Genomic DNA, 23,885 nt, shown 5'->3' on the forward strand with positions numbered 1-23,885 from the left:
ATATATAGCCAGTGCAGGCACTCCTATTATGGAGACGCCCAAACTTATATATTCTGCATGACTGAGAAGGGGTAGTGTATAGTCACAGTCTTCTGATAAAGTCTTGGTAACTGATCTATAAGCTTTCCTGATAGGGGGTAGACTGTGAAGGGCTAAAGTCAGCCTGGATAATGCACAGGGGCCTCCAATAACATTGGCAGGGATGTAATTGTAAGTACTGTTACCACAAGACAAAAACCATCCCTTAGGGAGCATGATATTATAGATAAAACTAGGTGTCACAATGGTTTTGTTACAACTCATGGAATTATTCAGGGAGCTAGCAGGTCTACTATTCTTTTTACAGGTGTCATCAATGTAATCATATACACTATTCTTAGGTAATCCTTCTTTTATACCTTTATCGTCACAATATAAAGTCATGTCTTCGGAAAAAGTAAAACAGGTCTCTGCTGCAGTCACGTTAATAGTCATTATTCTGATATTGAGCAGTAGGGCACACCAGCACTTGGATTACACACGGAGAGTTTTGATATAACAATATATATTTATTGTAACACATATAACTATCTATTCCGACATATTATAATGCATAGCTAAAATCCATAAAATACAGTATATATATATATATATATATATATATACAGACGTGGACAAAATTGTTGGTACCCTTTGGTCAATGAAAGAAAAAGTCACAATGGTCACAGAAATAACTTTAATCTGACAAAAGTAATAATAAATTAAAATTCTATAAATGTTAACCAATGAAAGTCAGACATTGTTTTTCAACCATGCTTCAACAGAATTATGTAAAAAAATAAACTCATGAAACAGGCATGGACAAAAATGATGGTACCCCTAACTTAATATTTTGTTGCGCAACCTTTTGAGGCAATCACTGCAATCAAACGCTTCCTGTAACTGTCAATGAGACATCTGCACCTCTCAGCAGGTATTTTGGCCCACTCCTCATGAGCAAACTGCTCCAGTTGTGTCCGGTTTGAAGGGTGCCTTTTCCAGACTGCATGTTTCAGCTCCTTCCAAAGATGCTCAATAGGATTGAGGTCAGGGCTCATAGAAGGCCACTTTAGAATAGTCCAATTTTTTCCTCTTAGCCATTCTTGGGTGTTTTTAGCGGTGTGTTTTGGGTCATTGTCCTGTTGCAAGACCCATGACCTGCGACTGAGACCAAGCTTTCTGACACTGGCTAGTACATTTCTCTCTAGAATTCCTTGATAGTCTTGAGATTTCATTGTACCCTGCACAGATTCAAGACACCCTGTGCCAGACGCAGCAAAGCAGCCCCAGAACATAACAGAGCCTCCTCCATGTTTCACAGTAGGGACAGTGTTCTTTTCTTGATATGCTTCATTTTTTCGTCTGTGAACATACAGCTGATGTGCCTTGGCAAAAACTTCGATTTTTGTCTCATCTGTCCACAGGACATTCTCCCAGAAGCTTTGTGGCTTGTCAACATGTAGTTTGGCATATTCCAGTCTTGCTTTTTTATGATTCGTTTTCAACAATGGTGTCCTCCTTGGTCGTCTCCCATGTAGTCCACTTTGGCTCAAACAACGACGGATGGTGCGATCTGACACTGATGTTCCTTGAGCATGAAGTTCACCTTGAATCTCTTTAGAAGTCTTTCTAGGCTCTTTTGTTACCATTCGGATTATCCGTCTCTTAGATTTGTCATCAATTTTCCTCCTGCGGCCACGTCCAGGGAGGTTGGCTACAGTCCCATGGATCTTAAACTTATGAATAATATGTGCAACTGTACTCACAGGAACATCTAGTTGCTTGGAGATGGTCTTATAGCCTTTACCTTTAACATGCTTGTCTATAATTTTCTTTCTGATCTCTTGAGACAGCTCTTTCCTTTGCTTCCTCTGGTCCATGTCGAGTGTGGTACACACCATATCACCAAACAACACAGTGATTACCTGGAGCCATATATATAGGCCCAATGGCTGATTACAAGGTTGTAGACACCTGTGATGCTAATTAGTGGACACACCTTGAATTAACATGTCCCTTTGGTCACATTATGTTCTGTGTTTTCTAGGGGTACCATCATTTTTGTCCATGCCTGTTTCATGAGTTTATTTTTTTACATAATTCTGTTGAAGCATGGTTGAAAAACAATGTCTGACTTTCATTGGTTAACATTTATAGAATTTTAATTTATTATTACTTTTGTCAGATTAAAGTTATTTCTGTGACCATTGTGACTTTTTCTTTCATTGACCAAAGGGTACCAACAATTTTGTCCACGTCTGTATATATATATATTATATAAAAAATTATAAAGAATTATAATATAAAAAATTATAATAAAAATTCCCTATATTTGACCAATGGGTCAGAGTCTTTTGAAAAAAGTTGATAATTGATAAAGTGCTTCACATGCTCGGCGTAATGTATCGTTACTGCAGAGTCAGTATGATGATAAATTCACTGTTGGTGATAGAAAATATAGATCGCAGTTATTCTACTCACTGTTTAGGCACTGCCGATTTGATTATAACACTGGTGGCATCCCACGAGTGATACTAATCTCTGTAAGTTGCGGTGTAATAGGAATTTCCACCGAGTCTATGTGGATATCAGGTCTGGGATCTTCAGTGATGTGTAAAGCTGTGCTGTCCTAGAGGCCGCTCAATGGTATCTTTTTGCTGCGCTATGTCTTTGTATCACGCAAGCTATATAGTTACCAGGTGCGCTTCTCATAGGTTGCCGACAGGTATCCAGCTTTCCTTTAAGAAGGTATATTCTCACCGATCCCTTTTCTTTTGGTTCCTTTTCTTTAAGCGCTTAGATCTTCTGATTCTGTGTCTTATTCCATGGGATTTACCATACGCGTTTCAGAGTGCTCCGACTCCTTCCTCAGTGGCTAAATTTCCCATAGAAATGACCCATTTTTATATCCACCTACACAGGTGCAGTCTAAATTAATTAGCTTCAATTATGTGCAGGAAATGACGTAGATGGTTGGATTTCGCAATATAAGAACATCTTGGATTTCACAGTATAAAGATATATATATACTTATAAAACTCGTTTTAATGTATGTTAAAAACATATTAAATAATCAGGTGAATAGATGTATCGCTAAAATATAAAAGATTCAATTAATATATTCGATGTCGGAAATGAATATCCTCATATTATACATTTGGTGAGATGGAGCAGGAGAGCTGGATTAAAACCGAATCGCTTGCTAGGCGATAATTCTGCGTTTTACATATTGCGGTTTTCATTATCAACTTGTGTTTTTGCTATAATTCAGCTCATATCTACCCATACTCATTATTAAGGTATGATAAATCTACTTGTCGGTAGATAAGGCATATACATCTGTAAAATAAATCTGTAAATAGCGGGACTAAATAATCAGGTGTATAGCGTCTTTCCCAGAGACTTAATGCATATAGATATAAATATATATAGAAATATAAAAAATATAAAAACATACAAAAGTGTAACATATATATTTTTCTTTCATTTCTCCGAATTTTTCTTTTAATTGCATAAGGCATATCTTCAGATTTTGTAATATGTTCATACAGGTGTTTGGGCAAATCTTCAAAGAAGTGTAATGAGTGGGTGAAGTTCCTCCACCGAGGGGGGGTCCGGGCAGTCATAATAACCCACGGGGCCCCCTTCGGTGAAGGAACACCACCCCCCAGCGACCTCATAGGAATCCGTATATTTCTATCTCAGCATTTAATCCTGCTGGTAACAAAGTATTGAAGTCAAAAATGTGTCTAGACTCAATTCTCGACATTTTTTTAATATGATTCCCACCCCTCCAATCTATTTCTACCTTTTCAAGTGCGGAGAAGGTGAGTCCTTCTGGATTTTGATTATGAGAAGTTTTGAAATGAGTAGATAAAGTATGTTTCTCATAACCCTTCCTTATATTTGAAATATGTTCGGCTATACGAACTCTTAGTTGTCTTTTAGTTCTGCCCACATATTGTCTTTTACAAGGACATTGTATAATGTAAATTACACTATTGGAATTGCACGTAAGAAAGTCTTTGATTGTGTGTTGATGAGTACTTGTGGTAGACTTTATTATAGATGTCTTTTTCGGAAAAGACTCTGACCCATTGGTCAAATATAGGGAATTTTTATTATAATTTTTTATATTATAATTTTTTATAATTTTTTATATCTTTTATATATATATACTGTATTTTATGGATTTTAGCTATGCATTATAATATGTCGGAATAGATAGTTATATGTGTTACAATAAATATATATTGTTATATCAAAACTCTCCGTGTGTAATCCAAGTGCTGGTGTGCCCTACTGCTCTATATTTCTTGTTACAAATTTTTACAGGAGTGGGTAAATCCTCTTGTAGGAGCACCCATACCATTTTTGACTAGTAGGTGAGCCCTCTCCAATCTATATTATTCTAATATTATCCATGCCATTTTCTAATTTCTGAGACTCCCCATAGAAATCATACAAAGGAATAAAAGATTGTGTATTGTTAACCATCGACGATACTTCAAGGAGGGATTAGTCGGGTGTAGGCACAGCAACAACACATGTTTGTATAAGGTCTCGTGGACTCTGTAAATCTTTAAGGCACAATGAGCTAACATTTAGGGCCTTCACTATCCTGATTATACTATTCTGTTCAGAATAAGAGGGGCCAGGAACAAAGGGATCTTGCTCCTGACCCCATTTAGAGACTGTGTGATTATTTGGTGCACCACATAATAAACTCATCTCCTCTGGATGATAAATACAAGTGGTAATGAGTCCGATTGTGGCAAGAAAACACAAAGATTAATAATCAGCAGCAGACAAACAAATCTCCCAGAATATTGTGGGGTCTTCATCTTCAGCCTGTGGCAAGGCTTCTTCTGAGCTCCCCTCTTTGTTCAGAGATTTCACACCTGCTTCACCCTCTTTGTCTTTGTTAGACAACGGAGAAGAAGCCTCATGGACCCTTTTCACTCTGCTAGCATGAATCCAGATCGGAGCCTCCTCTGTGAGAATCGCTGTTCTAGTGACTACTACCACCATGGTAGGGGGTCCGAATGCCAGCTCCTTGGGATCTTTTCCTTTACGTAGTTCCCTGACCACCACCGTGTCCCCAGCCTGGAAGGGGTGCGTTGGTTCCTGTGGAAGAGAGGGAGACTTACAAGCAACTTTTTCTTCAGTTTTGCTAAGAACTTTAATCGGTTTTGTGACATATTCTTCCCTAATCTGGTCTATGTCGCCTTCCTGTACCACTAGGGGGTGACTTGCCCAAGAAGTTGGAAAGGGCCTAACCATAAGGATTTCAAAGGGTGACAGTCCTAACCTCTTATTGGGAGTCATTCTTATTTCTGCCAATATAATAGGTAGGATTTGTTTCCATTTCTCAAAAGTACCTGCTGTGGCTTTCCTATGTTTGTCTTTAACTGTTCGATTCGTGCGTTCTACAATTCTGGAGCTTTGGGGGTGATACGGGATATGAAATCTCCATTCCACCTGTAGCAATCTGGCTATTTCTCTATTTAACTTGCATGTAGATGCTGTCCCCCGATCTGATTCAATGACCAGGGGACATCCCCATCTCGGAATTATCTGCTGAGTGATCATCCTTGCTGTGGTCTTGGCATCTTCTGCCTTTGTAGGGAATACCTCTGGCCACCTTAAGAACATGTCCACTATCATGAATGCATACTCTTGTTTACCTTTTGTTTTAGGTATATGCGTGTAATCCACCTGCAACTGGGTGAATGGTGTAGTGGGGTAGTCAAGGTGTTGGTGAGGTACTTTCAGTGGGTTGTTAGGGTTGTTTCTCAAGCACGTAATACATCTGTGTATGTAGTCTGTGACTAGCTGTTTGCCATCAGTGATGTAAACACTTTGGCTCAACAACGTGTGGGTATTTTGTATGCTGTTGTGTCCTACCCCATGAAAGTGTGCAACGAAGATGGATGCACTATGCTGAGGTATGCATGGCTTCCCCTCCTTGCAGATCAATCCAGACTTTGGATTTTTCTGCAAGATTGGATAGCACCAAACCTTCTCCTCTGTTTCAGTGGCATACCTTTGTAGGTCTGTTAGCATTTGTGTCAAATCAGGTGAGGGTGGGTGTAAGACTGAATTTCTCTTGGCTGTGTCTTTAGCTACACTATCTGCAAGTGCATTTCCTCTTGAAATTCTGTCTTTTCCATTTGTGTGTGCCCTGTAATGTACTACAGCTAGATCTGAAGGCAATCTGATTGCGGCCAAGAGGTCTGTAACTAGCTGTGCATGTGAGATTCTCTTATCACCTGCTGCAGTGAATCCTCTCCTCTGCCAAATCATTCCATGATCCCATACTACACCATGAGCATATTTGCTGTCTGTGTAAATAGTGACAGGTTTATTAGTGTGTAGTATGCAAGCCCTTGTGAGTGCAATGAGTTCAGCTGCCTATGCAGACTGGATGGAAATTGGGTTTGTTTCCAAGACTATATCTGGCAGCATGACAATAGCATATGCTGCACAGAATATAGTGTCAGTGGGACGAGAGCATGATCCATCAACAAAAACTTCTGGTGCGTCAGGTATGGGAACAGTTGATAAGTCAGCCCTGGGTGACGTCTCATGATTGAGCACCTGTAGGCAATCATGTGTGTCAGGAAGGACGTCTTCTGTTCCTTTCAGCCCTAGTAATGGATTCAAAATAGGTGCTGGTCCTGTAATATTGGATGCATATTTAATCTGGAGTGAAGGATTACTGAGCAACAGGATCTCATATCCAGATAATCTTTGTGCTGACATGTGTTGTGTTGTGTATGTACACCTCTGAGTAAACCTACAACATCATGTGTAGTGTGCAAGAAGTTTAAATGTCCCAGGGTGAAAGTAGTTGCTAATTCTACCATCATTGCACAGGCTGCAAAGGAACGCAGACATGCCGGCATCCCCTGAACAGAGGTGGGCATAACCTTTGAGAAAACGCACAAGGACGCAACTTGCCTCCGTGTTCTTGTGTCAGTACCCCCGCCATGGTTTTACAATTTTGGCGTGCAAACATGTGGAAAGGCATTTTATAGTCAGGGAGGCCCAGCCCTGGACTCGACATGAGTGAACATTTCAGATAATCAAATGCATTGTACATTTCAGAAGACCATTTAATCAAATATGGATTTTCGTCCAGAGTGGCTTGCCTCAAAACATTGTCAAAGTAGGAGCAATCAGGAATCCATTATCTACAGTAGTTTATCATACCAAGAAAAGATAACATTTCTTTCTTGGGGTGTGCGGGGAGACCAAACCCGCAATAGACTGGACTCTTTCTGCGCTGATTCTCCTTTCACCTTTTGTGAGGACAAAACCCAAGTATTCAACCTGCATTTTACACCATTGCATTTTCTTAAGTGCCACTTTGTGACCACATCCTGACAACCATTGTAACAGTGATAACCCATCCTGAATTCTGGCCTCCGCTAACATGCTACACAGTAACAAATCATCGACATATTGCAGCAGCACAGAACCTTGGGGGGTACCATGGTTTTAACGTGGCTTGGAGGACTATGCTGTACACTACAGGTGAATCAGCATATCCCTGGGGCATTCTGCACCAGGTCAGTTGACGTCCGTCAAAGGAAAAAGCAAAAAGTAGTCTGGTTGCCTTATCAACTGGGATAGAAAAGAAAGCATTCTTCAGATCTAGCACACTGAAATAGACAGCGTCTGCAGGAATTTCAGAAAGAAGTGAGGTGACATCTGGGACAATGGGAGCAATAGGCACAATTATATTATTTATTGCCCTTAAATCTTGTACAAAGCGGGTAGTACCATCTGCCTTTGTCACTGGATTCACGGGCGTGCTGTGGGGTGAAATCACCTCTTCCAGGATTCCCTTTTGTAGGAATTCTTCTATCATTGGCCTAAGTCCATCAAGTTTCTCTTTTGACAGTGGGTATTGTTTCTGATATACAGGTGTACTGCCTTCTTTGATGGTTGCTTTGTATGGTGTGCAATACTGTGTCATAGTCCCCCTTTGCCCATAATGATGAGTCTATATCCCCTAATTCTGAGTGATCTTGTAAGTTTGTAAAGATCAGAGGTGTGGGGGTTATTATGGGCAAAGCATCAGAGTATACACTGATGCCATTGTTCTCAACAGTGATTTGCAATTCTAACTTAATGAATAAGTCTCTTCCCAGAAGACTCACAGGACATTCAGGTATGATGCTAAAAGCATGATCTGTAATGTATTCCCTATCAATGGTTTCTACTGGTAAGGAATCTGTTCTGTATGTCCTTGTCAGTACCCCATTTATTCCCATAGAGGGCGCACACTTTCATTAGGGCCCATTGTACATTGAACTGTTTAACACACTAGAACTAGCTCCACTGTCTACCATAAACCCCACTTTTTGTCCTCCTATTCTGAGTAGAATTACTGGTGTGTCCTTCCAATGTGTTGTGACCTGTGTGAAAGTTGGGGCTTGTCCCTCCGGGTATCCTCAGTATGAGTTTTGCTGGTGCCAGTCTAGTGGGAATCTAGGCTGGCCCTGTGAACCTTGTCTTTGGTTTATCTGACTTGATTGATTTGCTTTGTGGCTGAGTGTCAGGTTTCTGTGTGTTGTAGTCCTGACCTGCCCCCCTACCCCTCCTTGGTGCGCGGCATTGACGTGCCCAATGTCCTTCCTTTCCACAGTTATAACAACAATTATTTGGCAATGACTCATGTCTTCCATTGTAGGGTCTGCTGTTATTCCCACCCCTCCTCCCCCTTCCTCTACCACTGTATGCGTGTGTGGGGGATGTTGCTTTCCTTATCTCAAAGCATCCAGCTGCTTCTTTTTCAAAGATATGTTTCTCAAAATCTTCAGTTGTATCTGAGGTCCAAGAGGACACATTAAGTTTCACAGTTAAGATCAATTTGTCTGACAAATTGTTCACACATGTGGAGATAATCAAACTATCATTGTAACGCACAGGTAGCCCAGCCTCAGTCTTCCAGCAGTCAATGAATCTTTTCCAGAATTCAGTGACTGTTTCAGGCCACTGCTACGGGCAATGAAGATTTTTGTTTGAATACCTCATTCATATGGTCCTCAATCTCCCCCCATATCCTTTTCTGACCCTCTTCTGTGTTACATATATAATCTGGAGCATCACCGCATTGTGTATTAATAGATATGGATTTGACCTTCTCCCCATCCCATATTGTGTGTGTTCCTATAATACCATCCAGGATAAGCCTTAAATCTTCCTGTGTATAGTTTCACCCTTTACAGGCTTTGTTTAGGTATGTAATAGTCCCCAGTGGTGCTATGTAAGGTTTGGGACAATATTTAATAATTTTGTTGAGATCCTCTATTTCTATGGGCTTTTTTACTAAGTGTTGTCCCACTGTCAGAAAGGGAGCGATTACTTGGACTCCCTCCTTTGATTCACCCTGTTCTGTTTCATCTTTCATTCTACTTATACTGCGTGTAGTATAACTAGTATGCGGTGTGCCAGTAATTTGACCACGCTCCATTATGTTTCCAAATGTTGGCGTGGGGGGTCGGTATTTTTTTTCTAGTTTTAATGGTATAACCGCTGTTACAGCATCTTCCTCATCCTGAGTTAGAACTGGGTACAGAGGTGCCGTGGGGGTGGAATTATCATAGGGTGGAGGGGATTTCTGACTTCTCTTCGTTGTGCCTACCTCCTGTTCTATTTCATGTAGAGTCCTATCATTTTGGGGACTTTTTAGATTCTTATTCTTTTTTTTATTGCCTGCATCATACCAGAGGGGGGCTTTTTCCAGCCACTGTTCTCCTCCCCTTGACATGTACTCCATGTCCCAGGAAGGATCAGCATCGAAATGCACCCAGGCTGTTTTATCACCTAGACATAGTCCTTTGACCATATCCATATGATAAATACTATTATCACCGTCCCTGGGGAATGGATCTGCAGCATCCATTACCTCAGTCCAGCCTGCTAGATTATCTACCCACGGGTTGATCAGGTAATATTTTTTTGGACAAACACAAGCTACATAGAGTTTGAAAGTTTCTCCTGGTTCTGGTTTAGGGAATTTAGTTTTAGACCCTTGTCCTCCCATGTTAGTATTTATAGTTCAAAGAATAAGTGAGACAATCGCTGTCAGGACTGGCTGTACTGAACTGTTAAGGCTCCGACAAAATCTGTCAACTGATCAGCTGATTTGTATCTTAATGTCTCTCTATACTCTTTGGACCCCTATCGACTATTGTTGTTTTGGACCACCACTTGCGTTCATATTTTCCTGGTCAATAGATCACAGATCTTAGCCGAAAAAATGCAGTCCTCCACAACACAAACAATTTTACACATTAACAGTAGTTAACCCAAAATACATCAATTTGACAATAACAGTGGGATGTGACCGTACACTTACCACCCGGTCAGTATCTCACACAAACAGATAATCTTATCACTTCTAAGATACTTATACTATATATATGAGTTAATCCAAGCTTGTAACCTTCTGTTCCCTGAACAGTATTTCTTTTAAGTGCACTTTATATCTATCTGCTGTGATATGGGCTCCCAGAGTCCCTTTTTTAATCACCTCTGGCTCCCTGAGCCTATGTTTGTGTCCCTGACACAGCAACCTACCGAAGTCTTAAGTAAATGGTTCAACTTACTTGGGTCGAGACGTGGCCAGTGCCCTCGGATCAGACAGAGGACAAAAATTGATGTCTTTCACACCGGACTCTTTGCCTATGGTGTCCCTGACATCAGACTTTCGGTGGTAAGCTTGAATTAAGTATTTTCTGGTACCAGGAAAGTGAATCAGATTGAACATCAAACACGTGTCTCGTTCTAATTCACTCTGAGTTTTTATTGATCTTGTGAGACATACATAGTCCTAATCCAATGACATTATGTTTAAGTTAACCAATCACAGAGTAACACACGTCTTAGCCAGCTACATATTTCAGTTATCTTATCTTTTACCAGAGTCAAGGCTATATGTGGGCAAAACAGGTTCTTATGAAATAGTTTTCCAAGAACTTTTAACCCCTATGTGTTCCTGTGTATGTGATGTACTGACATATAGTGATAGAATTTATAGCTTATACAAAATAGACTTTGGACTGTGTAATAGAACCCTTCACATACTATGGAAGGAGACTCTTATATGGCCCAACTCCGCAACTGGATCTTATAGGCAATACTGTCATAAAGTGGGGATACCACAGTAGCTCTATTTACAGACCATCAGAACAAGAAGGTGACTAAAGAGAGCCTAAAATGTAAATACAACAAAAATGTATTAAGACCAGAAACATATACCCTGTAAATTAAAATGTGTGCCATTTACAAAAATGATTTTAGGCCCCTAGGTCATGGTATCCAACACATCCATTTTGTCTCATTTTGTAGGAAGACCCATTTCATATTACCACCCCTAGCTCCCAGTCTGCCCCAATCTATGCCTCTCACTCTCAAACCTTATCAAACCAATCTTACATACATGGTACTTATGGAAATGGCGAGGAATGGACTGTAGCTGTAGGCTGTGTTTAGGCATGCTGGGAGTTCTAGTTTTGCAACAGCTGGAGGACCACAGGTTGAGCATGCCTGACTTTCTAACATAGAAAGTATATTATAGTGCATTTGTATTGTGCAGCAGTTGTGTGCGGTTCTACTGCGATACTGCAGGTTTACAGAGTTCCGAATGCTATTGGAATAACTAATTACAACTAGTGTGATATACCATTTTCCTACCAAAAAAAATAAATGAGGCAAGGGTGTGATATACCTATATTATACTTTCTATATAGTGCATTTGTATTGGGCAGCAGTTGTGTTCGGTTCTGCTGCGATACAGCAGCTATATAGAGGGACAAACGCTATTGGAACAACTAATTGCAACTGTTGTGATATACCAGTTGCCCCCCCAAAAGAGATGATTGAGGGGTTTGATATACCTGTTTCCAGCAGATAATCATTAAGGGGTTCTATATACCTGCTTCCACAAATACTGCTCTTCTATAGGGACTTTGTCACAGGGTCATTTTGAAAATGACAGGCAGAGGAAGAGGCAGGACATTCCGCAGGGGTGGTAGAGGTTGATTCGGTTTCGATACCATAAAAAAGTATTGCGATATTCGATACCACGCGGAAAAAGATAAAACACCAAACAAAATCTGCGTGTATTCCGCATTTTATGAAACGTCTGTCCCTTAGTGCAGTGATAGGCAACCTGCGGCTCTCCAGCTGTTGCAAAACTACAACTCCCACCATGCCCTGCTGTAGGCTGAAAGCTGTAGGCAGTCTTTGCATGCTGGGAGTTGTAGTTCTGCAACAGCTGGAGAGCCGCAGGTTGCCTATCACTGCCTTAGTGGAACAGTCTGATCCTATTTTGGGGGGGGACAAGTTGATTAAAAAAAATAGGCGAATCGCACAGTTTTTTGTTTTTTTTTCTGTTACGGCGCTCACCGCATAGGACATTTTTATTTTATTTTAATAGTTTGGACTTTTTCAGACATGGTGATATGTGATATGTTTATTTATTGTTTATATATTTTATATGTAAAATTTGGACAGGGGGTGACTTATACTTAACCACTTCCCATCTGGGCCATTTGCCCCCTTCCTGACCAGGCCTAATTTTGCAAAACTGACATATCTCACTTTATGTGGTAATAACTTTGGAACGCCTTTATTTATCCAAGTCATTCAGAGATTGTTTTCTCGTGACACATTGTACTTCATGATAGTCATAAATTTGAGTCAAAATATTTCACCTTTATTTATGAAAAAATCCCAAATTTACCCCAAAATTTCAATTTCTCTGCTTTTAAAACAGAAAGTGATACCGCATAAAATATTTATTACTTAACATTCCTCATATGTCTACTTTATGTTGGCATCATTTTGGAAATGTAATTTTATTTTTTTAGGACGTTAGAAGGCTTAGAAGTTTAGAAGCAATTCTTCAAATTTTTTTGAAAATTGCCAAAACCCACTTTTTAAGGACCAGTTCAGGTCTGAAGTCACTTTGTGGGGCCTACATAGTGGATACCCCCATAAATGACCCCATTGTAGAAACTACACCCCTCAAGGTATTCAAAACCGATTTTACAAACTTTGTTAACCCTTTATGCGTTCCACAAGAATTAAAGGAAATTGGAGATAACATTTTTAAATTTCACTTTTTTGGCAGATTTTCCATTTTAATCCAATTTTTTCTTTAACACATCGATGGTTAACAGCCAAACAAAACTCAATATTTATTACCCAGATTCTGCGGTTTACAGAAACACCCCACATGTGGTCATAAACTGCTGTAAGGGCACACGACAGGGCGCAGAAGAAAAGGAACTCCACATGGTTTTTAGATGCCATGTCCCATTTGAAGCCCCCTGATGCACCCTTACAGTAGAAACTCCCAAGAAGTGACCCCATTTTGGAAACTAGGGGATAAGGTGCCAGTTTTATTAGTACTATTTTTGGGTACATATGATTTTTTGATCATTCATTATAACACTTTATGGGGCAAGGTGACCAAAAAATTGGTTGTTTTAGCACAGTTTATATTTATTTATTTTTACAGCGTTCACCTGAGGGGTTCAGTCAAGTGACATTTTTAAAGAGCAGATTGTTACGGACGTGACGATACCTAATATGTATACTTTTTCTCATTTATTAAAGTTTTACACAATAATAGCATTTTTTTTGTTTTTTTTTACGGTGTTCACCCGAGGGGTTAGGTCATGTGATATTTTTATAGAGCTGGTTTTTACGGATGCGGCAATACCAAATATGTCTACTTTCTTTTATTTTTTTCTATTTTTTAAAATTTTCTTTTATTCCTTACTTGGGGACTTTTTTTTTTTTTTTACAGGTGAAACTTTTTTATTTTTTTTTCAACCCTTTATTTTTATTTTATTTTTTTTACACTTTTTGTCCCCCATAAGGACATACAAGACCTCTGGGGGACATTTGCTTCACTTTTTCTTATTTTTTTTTCACTGTTGATTTCTCCTGTAACTGGGGCTGACATAGTAGCCCCAGTTACAGAAGAAATGCACCCCCCAGAGAGGCTGTACAGCATAATTCTGCACTGTACAGCCTCAGAACAGGGCTGATCGAGGTCTGTGAAAGACCTCACACAGCTCCTGCACTCTCCGGTCCCGGCGGTCACATGACCGCCGGGCCGGAACAGGAAGCGCATAGCGCTTCCTGCTCTGCATACACAGCGCTACTGTGAGCGCTGTGTATGCAGCGATCCAGAAGGCAGGGACACCTGGGCACTGTCCCTGCCTTCTCTCTGGGTTGCCCTGCTGTCAATGACAGCATGCAGCTGCTGTTTCTGAACGGACGTTTTAAAACGTGATTTCAGAAATAGAGGTCCACCCATAGGATGTTTATATCCTATGGGCGGACGGAAAGTGGTTAATATTTTGATGTTTTTTTTTTTTACTTTAAAAACACAACTTTTATTTAATACTGTAACTATTTCCCCCCTTAGGGGCTAGAACCTCGGATCTTTTAATCCCTTGTCCTATTCACCCTGATTTTAAAACTCTCCCTGCTGCCCTGTGCATAGTACACACAGCAGCAGGGTGCTCACTATGGCAGCCAGGGCTTCAGTAGCGTCCAGGCTGCCATGGTAACCAATCGGAGCCCCAGGATTACACTGCTGGGGCTCCGATCGGAATTGCCACTGCCACCAATAAGCAGGAGAGGAGGGTACCCTGTGGCCACTGCCACCAATGATTTTAATATTGGGAGGTTGGGAGTGACGGACAAGAAACAGCTGAGGAGAAGAAGCTACGGATCCCTGAGTGAGACAAAAAGGATTGCAAGGCAAACACAGAAAGCTACCATTAAGAAACAGCGCGATCTTTAGACATAGAGCCACCCGCTGTGACTTCCTGACCCCGGGTATAACTGAGTCAGACGTGGCTCTTGACACCCTCGTGACAGCTGAAAGCTGTATGAGTAATACACACAGTATTACTCATACAGCCAATGCATGCCAATACAGAAGTATTGGAATGCATTGTAAAGGATTAGACCCCCAAAAGTTCCCCCCAATTTTTTTTTTAAGTTTCATTGGTACTATTTTGGGGGGCAAATGCCTTTTTGATCGCTTGCTATTGTACTTTTTGTGATGTAAGGTGACAATAAAATAGTTTATTTAGCACAGTTTTTTTATTGTGTTCATCTGAGGGGTTAGGTCATGTAATATGTTGATAGAGCCGGTCGATACGGACGCGGCGATACCTAATATGTATACTTTCCCCCCCCCCCCTATTTTTTACCATTTTTTTTTTACTTTATTTGGGGAAAAGTACGTTTTTGTTTATTTTTAATAAACAAAAACGTCATTTTCCCCAAATAAAGATAAAAAAATAGGGGGGGGGAAGTATACATATTAGGTATCGCCACGTCCGTATCGACTGGCTCTATCAACATATCACATGACCTAACCCCTCAGATGAACACCGTAAAAAAAAAAAAATAATCTGTGCTAAATAAACAATTTTTTTGTCAATATAACCGTCACCTCATCCCGCAAAAAATGAGCCCCTAGAAAGGAACAGGGGGGAGTTCAGAGGGAGAGACAATCGCCAAAAAAAAAAAAAACTATGGCTCAGAATGTGGAGACACTAAAACATCATTATTTTTTGTTTTAAAAAAGCTGTTATTGTGTAAAACTTACATAAATAAAAAAAGTATACATATTAGGTATCGCCGCGTCCGTATCGACCGGCTCTATAAAAATATCACATGACCTAACCCCTCAGATGAACACCGTAAAAATTAAAAACTGCTAAATAAACCATTTTTTGTCACCTTACATCACAAAAAGTGTAATAGCAAGAGATCAAAAAGTCATATGCACCCCAAAATAGTGCCAATAAAACAGTCATCTCACCCCGCAAAAAATGAGACCTTATCTAAGATGTGTGCCCGTACAGCAGTTTACGACCACATATGGGATTTTTCTGTAAACTACAGAATCAGGACCATAAATTTTGAGTTTGGTTTGGCTGTTAACCCTTGCTTTGTAACTGGAAAAAAATTATTAAAATGGAAAAATCTGCCAAAAAAGTTACATTTTTAAATTGTATCTCTATTTTCCATTAATTCTTGTGGAACACTTATAGGGGTTAACGACGTTTGTAAAATCAGTTTTGAATACCTTGAGAGGTGTAGTTTCTTAGATGGGGTCACTTTTATGGAGTTTCTACTCTAGGGGTGCATCAGGGGGGCTTCAAATGGGACATGGTTTTAAAAAAAACTGTCCAGCAAAACCTGCCTTCCAAAAACCGTATGGCATTCCTTTCCTTCTGCTCCCTGCCGTGTGCCTGTACAGCGGTTTACGACCACATATGGGGTGTTTCTGTAAACTACAGAATCAGGGCCATAAATATTGAGTTTGGTTTGGCTGTTAACCCTTGATTTGTAACTGGAAAAAAAATTATTACAATGGAAAATCTGCCAAAAAAGTGAAATTTTGAAAGTGTAGCTCTATTTTCCATTAATTCTTGTGGAACACTTAAAGGGTTAACAATGTTTGTAAAAATGAGTTTTGAATACCTTGAAGGGTGTAGTTTCTTGAATGGGGTAATTTTGGGGTGGTTTCTATTATGTAAGCCTTGCAAAGTGACTTCAGACCTGAACTGGTCCCTAAAAATTAGGTTTTTGAAAATTTCTGAATTAAACTTCTAAGCCTTGTAACATCCACAAAAAATAAAATATCATTCCCAAAATGATCCAAACATGAAGTAGACATATGGGGAATGTAAAGTAATAACTATTTTTGGAGTTATTACTATGTATTATAGAAGTAGAGAAATTGAAACTTGGAAATTTGCAATTTTTTACAAATTTTTTATTTATTTTTTTATAAATAAAAATGATTTTTTTTTTTACTTCATTTTACCAGTGTCATGAAGTACAGTATGTGACGAAAAAACTATCTCAGAATGGCCTGGATAAGTCAAAGCGTTTTAACGTTATCAGCACTTAAAGTGACACTAGTCAGATTTGCAAAAAATGGCCTGGTCCTTAAGGTGAAATAAGGCTGTGTCCTGAAGGGTTTAATACAGGAGGAGGGTGCGGCACCTGAGGGGTTAACTGCCACTAATCGCAGCTCCCCGCCAGCACCCGCCTCCGGGATTTGTATTAAACATTTATTTTCATTTGTGGTGCCCCTCTCTCCTCATTGGTGGCAGCGGCACAGAGGGGAGGGAGAGACTGCTTCCTTCTCCTCTGTGCTGCTGAGGAGAACACTGAGCGCGCTGAGAGCAGCGCGCTCCTTGTTCTCTGATACTAGACTGCGCAATAACGAAGCCTAGTATCGAAAAAAGGCAAATCCTGGTATCGATGTCGATAACAGGCAAAAATATCAATTGGGTATCGAAAATGCGATACTCGAAACAACCCTACATGTGATTACGTCAAAGGACACACCATAGTTGGTTGAGTGGCTCACTCAGCCTTCCGCCTCTGCACCCTCCTCATCCTCTCTGCTGTGTGCACCCCCAAAGACAGAGTCAGAGTAATTATTTTCCCATCCATTCCCAGACCTTACCAATGCGCAGCCATTCTTTGCATCGGATGAGGAAGAGGCTTTAGCAACGTTCGCCACCCAGTGGTCTGACGACAGTACCCAGATCAGCCCAAGGTTGGAGGTCCCGCTGTTGCTGCCTACTCTGAGATCTCTAATGTCAGTGGTGAGTAGTGAAGGTGACGATGATGACATGTCAATGGATGTCACTTGGGTGCCCACAAGAAAGGAAGAGGGGGGGAGTTCAGAGGGAGAGACAGAGCATCAGATAGGGGGTAGAAGTAGAAGAAGCAGGCAGAACTCACAGTGCACAGGAGGCAAAAAGCAGACTGGAAATGTATCTGAAGTGAGCCATCCACCATGCACGGTCACATCTGGTGCTCCCAGGACGCCGTCACATGGCTCCGCGGTGTGTGTTTTTTTTTTTTTACGTGTCCGCTGCTGACAATAATGTTGCCATCTGCAGCCTGTTCTGTCAATGCATAAGTTGCGGTAAGCCCAACACTCACCTAGGGACGACCGCCTTAAGAAGGCACCTAGCCTCCTATACCCAAGCTCAATGGGAGCAACACCGTCAGAACCCACAAAGCCACACTCCCAGAGCTCCATGTGCTGCCTCTTCTCCTTCTCTTTCTCCTCTCTCCTCCCATTTGTCCTTTACTCCACCTTCCACCATGCCATAATAGCGTTCATCTGGCAAAAGGCAGGCCTTCGTGGCCCAAATGTTCGAACGTAAAAAGTTGATGACGCCGGATAACCCTCTTGCCCAACGGCTAACCGCCGACTTGTCGGAACTGCTAGCCCACCAACTACTGCCATATTAACTGGTGAACTCAGAGGCCATGGGCACACCACAATGGAAGGTCCCCGGAAGAAAATATTTCTCCCAGAAGTGCATCCCAGAGCTATATGGCCATGTTCAAGTGAATATATCTTTGGCACACGTTGTCGGTGCCAAGATACATCTGACCACAAACACGTGGTCTAGCGAACATGAGCAGGGAAGGTACATTAACTTTTGCTGCCCACTGGGTGAACCTTCTGTCAAGCATGCAACCCGTAGCACCCATGTAGATTTTGTGTCACCGCCACGGATTGCATGCAGTCCTGCCTCTTCTTCTCCTCCTACTCCATCCTCCATTTCCTCCTCGGCTGACTCCTCCTTTCCACTGCTGCCGCCTCTTTCGTTGCACCCCCCCCAGCTCCCCAGAACCTATTCAATGTGCCAGGTAAAGTGTTGCCATGCTGTTCTGCGGCTGTTGTGCCTGGAAGCCAAGAGCCACACCGGTCCTGTACTCCTTTCAGCTCTGCGGTCACAGGCCGATCAGTGGCTAACCCTGCTCAATTTGACAGTTGGTAAAGTTGTGTTCGACAACGGTGCCAATCTGCTGAGCGCGCTGAAACAGGGCAAAATGACACACGTGCCGTGCATGGCACACGTCCGTGTCCACGTTGCGGCAGGCCAGGAAATCCTCTGGCCATTTTAGAAGATCGTAATCTTGCTGGCGTTCAGCGGTGACACCACTTGCCCGTCCGACGTCTGATTTGTGACTGCCCGGCGCGCTGATACTCCACCTTGTGTATGCTTGATAGGCTGCTTCAGCAGAAACGTGCCGTTAACGACTACCTGTATGAACTCTGCGGCAGGACAGGTTCTGGGGAGCTTGGTTTTTTTCTCACCATGCCAGTGGCTGCTCATTCGCAATGCATGCAGACTTCTGTGACCATTTGATGCGATCACTAAACCGGTCAGTCGCAGCCAGGGCGCCATCAGTGACATTGTACCTTACGCCTTCTTTCTGGAGCGTCCATTGCGTCTTGTCATTGATCAAGCCATCAAGGAGCAGGAGCAGGAAGATGAGGAAGTTGCAACAATGCTGAATGAATTCCCAGGGGGGCTACTACATCTTAGACAAGTCAGCAGGAGTCTGAAGTGTAGTCAGAAATGGTGTTGTCCGTGGATGGGGGGAGGAGACTGAGGATGACATTCTCCTGGGTGATGAGCAGGAGCCAGGCCGCTCCACCGTTTCCAATTTAGTTCAAATGGGGGCATTCATGCTCCAGTGTTTGAAGAGGGACCTCTCTCTCTAAAAAGTATAAAGGGTAAGGACCAGTACTGGGTGGCAACCTACTTAGACCCCCAGTACAAACACAAAATGGCGGACATGTTACCAGCATCACAGAGGGCTGGGTACCAATCCTACCACGCATGCAAGAAGAGGGCGGTTTTGGGATATGTTGGTCACTTCGGAAATTAGCTCATTCTTGCAGCCATCCCATCGGCAGCTGCCCTCCGGATCCATCCTCGGGGAACGCCTAGACAGGCAGGTGTTTGACTACATCAGGTTAACGGCCGATGTGGACGCTCTGAGAAGCAAGGAACCCCTTGACTACTGGGTGTGCAGGCTTGATCTGTGGCCAGACCTGGCGCAATTTGCCATGGAACTCTTGGCTTGCCCCTTGTTGGGTGTCCTGTCCGAAAGGACGTTCAACGCAGCAGTGGGGATCGTGACCGATAAGCGCACTCTCCTAGCTCACTACAATGTGGACTACCTCACATTTTTGAAAATGAATGAGGCATGGATCGCTGAGGAATTCAGCACCTGTGATGACCACGTTTAATTGAATTTCACCTATTACCATTGTTTTTTTGTTTTTTTTTCAAGAGGGGGGATTTTGTTAGCCATGTTTTTAATCCAATTTTATATTTTTAGTTCTTTTAAACATATGTATTTGACATGTATTTGTACTGGCCTGCAGTTAAATTGGTATCCAATTGCCGTCTAATATACCTCCAGCCACGTAATCATTTGATCTTTTCTGTACAGTGAATGCATCATTTTTTGGGCCTGTAATGAGGATAAAATTGATCAGTTCTTTTCTGGTATAGAGCTCCTAGGAGGGAACTCTATACCGGAAAAGAATAACACTAGTGCGAAAGTACCCTTATCTAATTGGCCAACAGTAAAATTGTTATATGGTGACCGCCTAATGTACCTCCAGCCACATAATCACTTTTCTGTACGGTGAATGCATAATTTTTGGGGCCTGTAAGGCTACTGTCACACGCAGGGTGATCCGACAAGCAGTTCCGTTGCCTGATCCGGCAAGACGTATGCCAACTTATGGCATTTGTAAGACTGATCAGGATCCTGATCAGTCTTAAAAATGCCTGATCAGTCAGAAAAAAATGCATTGAAATGCCGGATCAGTCTTTCACCTTTTTTTCAGGGGATACAACTGATCAGTTATTTTCTGGTATAGAGCCCCTAGAACGGAGCTCTATGCCGGAAAAGAATAATGCTAGTGTGAAAGTACCCTAATCTAACTGGCCAACAGTAAAATTGTTATACGTTGACCGCCTAATGTACCTCCAGCCACATTATCAATTGTTCTTTTCTGTACATTGAATGCATAATTTTTGGGGCCTCTAATCTAACTGGCCAACAGTAAAATGTATATCCATTGACAGTCTAATATACCCCCAGCCACATAATCACTTGATGTTTTCTGTCCGGTGAATGCCTAATGTTTGGGACCTGTACTCCCGTGGCCTAAAATAAAACATTTCTAGGCTCCAGCTGCAACGTGCCAATCCCCAGGGGAGAACGCGTGAGGTTCACGGTGGGCCGAAGGGTACAACAGTTCATCGGTTACTTACAGTTAGCAGATGCCTCCCTGGGCCAGCCGTGCAGTGAAGAGGAGAACAGCACTAGATTCTTCAGGGCACACTCTATTACAGGGGACAGTGGCCAGGTGGTGATTGAGGTGCCCTTGATGGTCATTGGGTTTCTGAGTGCTTGTGCTTGTAGTATGGAGATAGAGTGCTTGTGCTTGTAGTATGGAGATAGAAGAATGAGGCAGAGTTTGAATCCAACTAAGAACTTTACTGTAACCAGTATCTTGATAACAGTTTACATCCAGTAATAAGTCTCTTATAAACATGCAGGTTGGATGTGGTGAATCCCAGTAACAGGCTGTACATGTAGTTAAGTCTCAGGCTATCGTAGGTAGTTGTGTACTCACTGATATTCAGCTCTTTGCCTTGTTTCAGTCTCAGTAGAGGTCTTCTACACACAAGTGATTTAACAAATATCTTATCTGTCCTTAAAATAACGGTGAGGCTGCCGGAAGCTAAAAAATTCTTCACCTAGATACAAAGGCGCCTAGAATAATGGCTATTGTTCTTCCTTTGTCTTTTCCACAATCAACTTAGCAAAATCCACTTGACACTCCGGAAGAGTAGACGGTAGATTACAAACTTCACCTCTGCCTATTTTCCTGGCTTGACATTGAGCTATAAATTGGCTCCTCTGGGCCGTGAAGCCTAAGAGAGAGCTGAGAGGAGAGGGGTCCTCTCCTTCCCCCTTGCTCCTCACTCCGTCTCCTTCTTCCTCCAAAACCTAACTCCAACCCCCTGACTAGGCCTGAACTGTGTTATATATACTGTGGTGCTATCTCCATCTAATGGTAGAATGTGTGTAGTGCACCTGACAGCCTGGTAACAGGGATTTCACATAAGAATAAAATACAGTATGATACAACATATGACATAACAAGCTTTTGCAGTGCCCACGTACACTAGTGGAGCGCTTCATACACCCTTGTTTAATATGTGTCGCCCTCGACACATTTAGGACCTGACGAAATCTACTGAAAAATATAAAGGGAAAGCATGCAGGCAGGCATACAGATATAAATACAACAAACAGTATGAAAATACACATCATAGAAATACACATTACGAAAGCATCATAAATTATGTGGTTCTCAACGCAAAATTGAATGTGGGACGGCGTATCTTCTGAACTTTTTCCTGTGACACATATGGGCGTTGATCTCACAAACATAATATAAAGTCCATGGAAAAGTACAACCAAGTCTTTTAGAATATAACATTTTTAGTGCAGCATAATAAGGAAAGTGCAAAAAGTCTGTTGACTTGTAAACATAGGAATTGCATAATAACAAGCACAGAAGAATGTACCTCTGGGTACATGACTTAAACATTATGATAGTCCTTTTGCATAACCCCCATCAACCTGAAGAGGGGATAGGAAGAGTAACAATTGGCGCAAAACAGGCACAACTGGGACAGAAAAACACAGGCCAGAAGGGGTTCTGGAAAGTTCCTTAAAGGGACAGCAGGCTGAGCATTGACTTAGGAAACTGTCACTGTGCCTTAGGAAACTGGCAACAGTCCATGCTGGGCAACAAAGAAGGACTCCCTAGTGGCTTAGTCATTGGAAAATGGCCTACAGGCCTACTCATGAATAGTGATGGACAAACATCTGCCGGGATAGTGCGCAAACATGATCTAATGTTCGCGAACCGCAAGTTCGCGGCAGGTCCCATTCATTTTAATGGCAGGCGAACCTGAAAAACCTTCAGCTCATATTTGCAGCCAAGAAATAATTACTAGAAGTGCACAAATAGTTCCACAACATGGACAGTGACATACCACATGTATTATTTGAATTAGCGATCTCCATTCATAATTTTTTTCAATGCGAAAGATCGGCAATATAATTTTCGCGTACGCGCATGCGCAAATGCACTATACAGTACCCAAATGCACTATAAAGAAAGTATATTGGTATATAACACCCTGCTTCAATCAGTTTGAAGGAGGACTGGGGGGAGGACTGGTATGTCACACCAGTAGAAATTATTTGTTCCAGTAACGCTTGTCCCTCTATATACCTGCAGTATCGCAGCAGAACCGCACAAAACTGCCACACAATACAAATACACTATAATATACTTTCTAACATAGAAAGTATATTATAACATTGTACAAGGAAGGCAGTCCATTAGAATATATATAAAGATAAAACGTAACCTTTTAATAATTTTACTAGGAGGGTCCATTCACCCATCCGTAAGTGTTTTGCGGATCCGCAAAACACGGACACCGGCAGTGTGCATTCCGCAATTTGTGGACCGCCCATCGCTGGCACTATAATAGAAAAGGCCTAATCTTGTCTGCAATTGCGGACGAGAATAGGACATGTTCTATTTTTTGCGGAAACGGGAGCAGAGATGCGGAAGTGTGGATCCGCAAATGCGAATGCGGACAGCACATTCTGGCCCCATTGAAAATGAATGGGTCTGCACCCTTTCCGCAAAAATGCAGAACGGATGCAGACCAATTTTGCGCACGTGTGAATGGAAAAGATATCCTTCAAAGTGAAAATAAATTAAATTATTAAAGTTAAGCAAAAAGCATATATGTGGTAGAGAGAAAGCAAAAAACATCTATCCCTGGCTAGCTGATGATGTGGTATTGAAGGACAGAGTGGGCAAAGAACTGTCTCTGATATTGCCCTACAGGGGGATGCTATTCTGGCCCTGATAG

The 23,885-nt window shown here is 41.7% G+C and overlaps 1 protein-coding gene across 3 annotated transcripts in view; it reads left to right on the forward strand.

The window, feature by feature from the left end:
• Positions 1-23,885, forward strand: part of ZNF511 (zinc finger protein 511) — a 291,268-nt gene that overhangs the window by 195,092 nt on the left and 72,291 nt on the right. The gene's annotated exons all lie outside the window — the stretch shown is intronic.

The sequence above is a fragment of the Bufo gargarizans genome, chromosome 6 (genome assembly GCF_014858855.1).
Source record: "Bufo gargarizans isolate SCDJY-AF-19 chromosome 6, ASM1485885v1, whole genome shotgun sequence".
Taxonomy (NCBI): Eukaryota; Metazoa; Chordata; class Amphibia; order Anura; family Bufonidae; genus Bufo; species Bufo gargarizans.